This window comes from Lupinus angustifolius, chromosome LG07 (assembly GCF_001865875.1).
Source record: "Lupinus angustifolius cultivar Tanjil chromosome LG07, LupAngTanjil_v1.0, whole genome shotgun sequence".
NCBI lineage: Eukaryota > Viridiplantae > Streptophyta > Magnoliopsida > Fabales > Fabaceae > Lupinus > Lupinus angustifolius.
The window spans coordinates 11216506-11223389 of record NC_032015.1 but is presented as its reverse complement, the minus strand read 5'-3'; positions in this window follow the sequence as shown (position 1 = coordinate 11223389).

Genomic DNA, 6884 nt, shown 5'->3' with positions numbered 1-6884 from the left:
GTCGTCGTTGACACTTCCTTTTTGTACCGCTGAGCTGCTTGGCTGGACTACTAAGCAGCATGGGTTTGGTCCCTTGACCAAGTAGCTTAGTCACCTCCTTGTGCTTGACTCATCAAAGCTAGTTGTGGGCTATGAAACCAGCTATTGTGAGCTACTTCTGAAAAGCCTATGGTGGGCTACTTGAGGTGAGCTCATGGATGACTTCATGTTTTGCTTGATGGTTAAGTCAAGTCTCGTCCACACCGCTCAGCGCACCTGCTTAATCGCTAAGCTGTTTGTTCAGCAGCTTTGACCGTGCTGACTGGGACATGGCCTAGTGCTTGCTGATCTGGTCAGAAGTTTGGTTCTCCACTAAGCTACTCGGTTGGACCGCTAAGCTGCTTGTTCAGCAGCTTGGGCATGTGCCAAGCTTGTGTCTGACCGTGTCAATTAGAGGTCTGGCCGTGCCAGGACTAGGCTAGTCCTAGGTTGAGCGGCCAAGCAGGTCCGCTCAGCTACTTGCTTGAGCAGCTTGGTCCAAGTCAAGCTGGTGTCCAAGTCAGGCTAGTGTCGAGGTTAGCTCAACGGGGCTTGGTCCATGCTTACCTACCTGGTTGAGCACCTTGATATTCTTGACTTTTTTGGCTTTTTGACCATGAGTCTTTTTTCTCTTCTTTTCTTCATCCTACAAAATACATAAAAAGAAAATACACATACAAATATACAACATTATGATATTTTATACAAAAAGTATTGTTTTAAGTTGGTTTTTTTTTCCAATTATGCTTAAGATAAGTGTCATAAAAGTGTTTAAAATTTAGGTATGTTTAGCACTTATCAAACTCTCCCCAACTTAAAACTTTGTTTGTCCTAAAACAAAAGGTAAGAATTATTTGAAAATCAATTTGGCTAAAAATAATAATGATGATCAACATGATTTCAAATGTATAAGCATGTCAAAATATATTTCAATGAGATTTTTGATGGTTTGTGAATTTTGGCACATAATGCTTCGAACAAGAAATCAATGCTTTTGCTTATAAAAAATGTGTAACAATTTACCTAAGCAAATATTTTTCTAAAAAAATGTTTCTTTGCACACAAGTTCAAAGTTGGAACTTTTGAGGGTAAGTGTTTCACTCAATTTATCAAGCATTTGTTTGTAGTAATTTGAACTTGTTTTTCATCTCACCTATTCTCTTAAATTGAATAATTAATCAAAGATCACTAAGGTCTTCTTTTTGGTTTTAATGAGGCTTGGTTTGGATAATGGTTTTTCTAAATTTTCAAGGATAAGTTTAAAAAAAGCGCATTTTCTGAAAATTTTCTCAATGGAATACTTTACTCTTCTTTTTTCCATTATTGTTTTTCAACCTCTTTTACTTCTTTGAACCTTGGCTTCTATTTTTCTCAATCTTTTTGTTTCTTTTTTCAATTTTTTTGAAGATTGAGTTTTTCTTTTTCTTTTAAGAAGCAAAGTCCACCAATTTTCTCCCCAACTTGATTCTTTCAAACTACTCTTTAAAAATTTAATACTCTCTTAGAATATTTTTCTCAATTTGGTTTTATGGGATAATTTGAAAAAAATGATTTCATTTGTTTGGCTCAAAGGGGCTTATCAAAGGATATTCCTAATTTGGTTTGGACTTTTTCGCCTTTGGTTCACTAATCCAAGCCTTGATCATTTCTTATCATTTTTATGCAATTAAGAGATTTAAAGATTTAAACAAGTTTAATTAGACAAATCAAATGTTGATTCTCACTCATGTGTTTGGCTCACTCCCTCACTTGGTTTGGATTCACACTTTTTTTATAAAAAAATGTTTGCAAAGATCTTGTTACATAAAATTGAATTATCAATTTGAAAAAAAATCTCAAGTTATGACATTATGTGATTTTTTTCACAAAAGTTTAGCATACATCTCATTTTTCTCAATCAAAGCTTAATTTAAAGTATGCTTAACATTTCTAATCAAGTGGTCATGCTTCAAAAATTTTGTTTTAGTCATTTTGTTTTCGGTTTTGAATTTGTTTTTGAGTTTTTGAGCAAACAAATTTACTTTTTACATATTTACACAATCTTAGACAATATTGTTTTTTAAATTACATCATGTCTTATCCCCCTTTTTAAATGAAGGCTTTTCCTTAAGCCTTAAATTTTTTTGGGATTTACTTGATGTGATTTAAAAAATTTGTTTAGTTTTTCTAAAAATAAAAATAAAACAATAAAAAATTATCATGACTAACAAAAAGAAACTCTATTATTGTTAACTTGCTCATAGCATAAATTTAAGCATAATGGGAAATGACATAAAGAAATGCAACATAATATGAAAGTTGACATTTTTAGGGAAAAGAAACAACCAGAAAAGCTTTTTCTCATTCTTCATCATCTTCCTCTTCACTTGTGTCTTGGGACCTCCCCTCGGGCCACTTAGTCTTTGCCACGAATTCTTCATAGAATCCTCCCTTGAAATTACATTTTTTCCCAAAAATACTATGCAAACTTTTATAGATGCCCTTAATCCCACGGTTGCATGCTTTTTGTTGCAAATTTTGCATTTGTTGTTCCTTTATTATGGCATCTACCTTAGAACTCATGGTCCTCCCATATTCACTTGGTTGTTTTGAGTTTAAGTCACCAAATTTCTTTCTAAGCTCGGTTTGAGCTTGGGAAAGGGTTTTCTCATTGGAATTTTTGATGACATAAGCATGGTTGATTTCAGATTTGAGAGCCATCATTTTGTTGTAGGGTCTAGGCACATTTTGAAATTTTCAAAAATCAGTGATAAAAGATGGAAGAATAATTGAAGGGATAGCTTTGTTGATGCAATCCCAAATAGCATCTGAGATTACTGCTGGCAATATCTACGGAGTCTTCATCATAGATGGAGCTAACTAGTTTTTCTTTAGGAAGAGGGATGACAGAAACATGTAAGGAAGGCCATATGTTAGAGAGTATGAAGTTTTCCCATATTTGGGTTTGTTGAGTCATACAAAATTTGAAAATAGTCCCAAACATGTTGAGCTCTAAGTCCTCCAAACATAGACTTTTCCTAACATATTCTTCTTCATGACTTTCTTCTTCACCCAAGTAGGATGCATTGAGCTTCGTTTTTAAGTCGCACAAGTCATGTCCTTCACTTGTTGGATTCCATGGGTTACCCAAATATTCATTGATTACTTGCTTGTTGTAGAAAACTTGAGTCCCATTTACCCAAGTATAATGGTTTCTCCTTGCCTCACTTGATGTGATTGAGTTGGCAAAAAATTGTTTGACCACATCGAAAGAAAACATTTTCTTTGGTTGAGCAATTTCTTGCCATCCATATTTTTCTATGATGAAAAGAAAATCTCCAAAGTCATCCTCACTCAAGTTGACAATTTTTTCTAAAGTTATAACATTCTTGGGTGTGATTTCCTTGAATTTTTACTTAGCATCACTGGAGACAAATTTGGAGTTGTTGCTCTCCCTTGAGACTTCCTATCCTCTCCTTGATGAACTTCGGAAATTCCTAAGAAGAGTCTACAAAACACAAGAAAAACTATAAAAGAGTTAAAACACAAAAATGTGCATGAGTGTATAGATTTTTCAGGATTTAAACTTCTTACATATTTTATTTGAAGAAGATTGAGTAACCATAAAATAAATTTACAAAAGAAAATAATTAAGAAGGCAAACTTACATGATGAGGTTAAAGAGAAAACTTCAAATTTTGAGAGAAAGAGTTTTTGTGTAAGGGTGAGTTTTGCAAATTTTGCTTGATGATTTTTGTTTCAAGAATAGGTGTTTATATAGGAGTTGGAAGTCCTTGGTCAAGAATTTTCAGTCAAAAATTTAAGAAAAACTCATCTTTTTAGGAATTTTTGTTTCCAAGGCATCTGGCCTGGTCAAACCTTCGCTGAGCGCATGGTCCCCCACGCTAAGCGGTGGGTCAGTGGTCCAAGCTTGACCGAGTAATGAGCCTTGACCAAGACTTTTGACTATGTTTTGGGCACTTTTTTGATTTTTCCGTTTTATGCATTTGGCCCATTAACCCATTGTTAAAAAAAAAACTTTTCTCTTAAAAAAAAATATTTTCCGAGTTTTGATCTCCCTAAATAAAATTTTGAAAAACTTTAATTCTAACAAACAAATAAAATAAGGATAAAATTGTAGAAGAGGAAATAGTATATTATATATCAAAATATACTGGGTTGCCTCCCAGCAAGCGCTTCTTTAATGTCATTAGCTTGTAAACCCTTCAGTTGTTCCAAAAAGTCATTCGTTACGGTAAGCATACCTAACGTTATTCCTCTAATTGTAAGTACACCAAATTCACATCTTCAAAAGGAAATCATAAACAATCAAACAATCACAGAAAGTCACACAAGAAAGCATGCAAGGTCATGCTCAGGCCGGATAGGATTGAACAGCTCTGATACCACTTTATGTAACGCCACGAAAATCATTTCATATTTAACATATTTAATCTCTCAGAAAAATGGGTAAATTATTCTTTCCTTTTTTTTCTTTTATGTAACCTCTAACTTACAAATCATTTTCACTTTTACCTTATTCCATTTTCAAGAAGTCACATTTTCAAACATTGCGGAAATAAAATTTTTAATACATTTAAGATAATTAAATGGACACAATTCTTTTCTGAATACTTCTCATTCATAAAATTCTTGAATAAATACAAAATTGTTTACAGGGCGAAATCTAATAATCGCCACAAATAAAAAAAACTAAAAATACAAAGAAAATAATGTCGGGGTATTGACATTATAAAAAGTACCTCACACAGGAGGTGCACTAAAAGCCTCGCTAGGGTCTTCCTCAACCTCCGAGTCAGAAGAGATCACAATGACCTCAACTGAATCTTCTATGCAGATAAGCTCTACACAGTCGTCGTTGACTTCCTCCTCCTCCACTTTATCCGCTCCCCAATCCATCGAGGGGTCTGGGGTGTATCCCCTTGGCATGGCCCCGTCTGTCTCTCTTGGCGTAGATACTGATGATGAGAATCCTATTTGGGGCCAGGTCCTAACAACTTATGGTACGCCTCCATACAGAAAGTCCGGCATTTATAGGTTTTCGGTCGAGCAAAGTGAATGATGCCTCCCAAACTGCGTAGTAAGGTGGAAGATGCAGAAATGAGCCATTGCTTACCCAATCCAGCTCCAGGTTACAATGACTTGTGTAAGTGTGTCAATTACCCTCAACACTCCATGTCTCCTCCCGGGACATAGTGAATCGATAACCTCGGATCAGTGCTGATGGGTCCATCTGAACATGCGTACAAATACACCAGAAGAAAAGAGAGGGAGTAAAACATCTATGAAAAACTTGTCATCGACGTCGTGGAATTACATGGAATAATACACCAAGCCAACACACGAGTACAAATATATCATGTGATCATACAAGCATATAATAACAATGAATGAAGTATAAAACTCGAGAATTTAGAATCAATATCGAAGAATATCATGTATGCAATACAATGCATGAGTCCACCATCCTTACTCCTTTATCCTCCCAATAACTATTCGGAAATAATCGAGAGTACAGTTCCCATAACAAGCCAATTTGATCGAACCAAAATTATTCCTCGCAAGGATATATGATCTATCTGTTCCAACAGAACTGTCCATTTCAGGATGGTGTCGTATCAAACACTTTCTGGGCATCCCTCTCATCGATCCTAATTGCAAAGAGGGGTTGTCAAAGATCGTCTAGTTTGTGTTGTGAGCACTGTTCGATCCAACAGAATACCTCACTCTAGTCTTCCTCAATCTCGGTTAGGGTGTATATCCATGGTCAAAAATGAAGTAGTAGAGAGGAAATGTACGAGAGACAAATGAGCTCTGAGATGTTGAGAGGGATGGTGTTGATGGCGGTGATTTGTCAGCAGAATACCTCCAATTGACACGGTCAGACACAAGCTTGGCACATGCCCAAGCTGCTGAATAAGCAGCTTAGCGGTCCAATCGAGCAGCTTAGCGGAGAACCAAACTCCTGACCAGATCCGCAAGCACCAGGCCACATCACAGTCAGTACGGTCAAAGCTGCTGAACAAGCAGCTTAGCGGTGAAGCAGGTGCGCTGAGCGGTGTGCACCAGACTTGACTTAACCATCAAGCAAAACATGAAGTCATCCATGACCTCACCTCAAGTAGCCCACCATAGGCTTTTCCGAAGTAGCTCACAATAGCTGGTTTCATAGCCCACAACTAGCTTTGATGAGTCAAGCACAAGAAGGTGACTAAGCTACTTGGTCAAGGGACCAAACCCACGCTGAAGAGTTTGGTCAGCTGCTTAGCGGTCCATCCAAGCAGCTCAGTGGTCCAGCCAATTAGCTCAGCGGTCCAGAAAGGAAGTCTATAAATAGAGACCAATTCATTTGAGTAAAGGAGGCCAACAACACTTGAAATTAGCAAGTCTCTCACTAGAAATCCTTTCTGAAGTTCTCTCTTCATTTCTTAGTGTTTTTATAGTTTTAATTTCAAGTAAGTTTGAATTTTAGTTTAGAATTCAAGAGGAGAAAAGGAGAAGGCAAATGAGATGCAAAAATCAATTTTGTACTCTCATCATTTGGAACTAAAAAGCATCCAATCCTTGGATGGATGGCTCATGCTCCTAACATTTTCTTTTGAATAAGGTTATGTAATTTATACTTCTTCTTACATTCTAAAAGTTTGAATTTTAATCATTCAAGTTGGTGCTTTGGTTAATTTTATTTTTTTGAGAAGTAGTTATTGCTCTTTTTAGATTGATCACCTAAAAAATGATTTCAAGTCAATAAAATTACTTGTCTCAAACACTTAACAAATAGACTAAGAAGTAGTTGTACTACTTAGTTTATTTGCCAAGTTAAGCATACTTTTCTTAAGATCTTATATTCATTACTACATCATTAT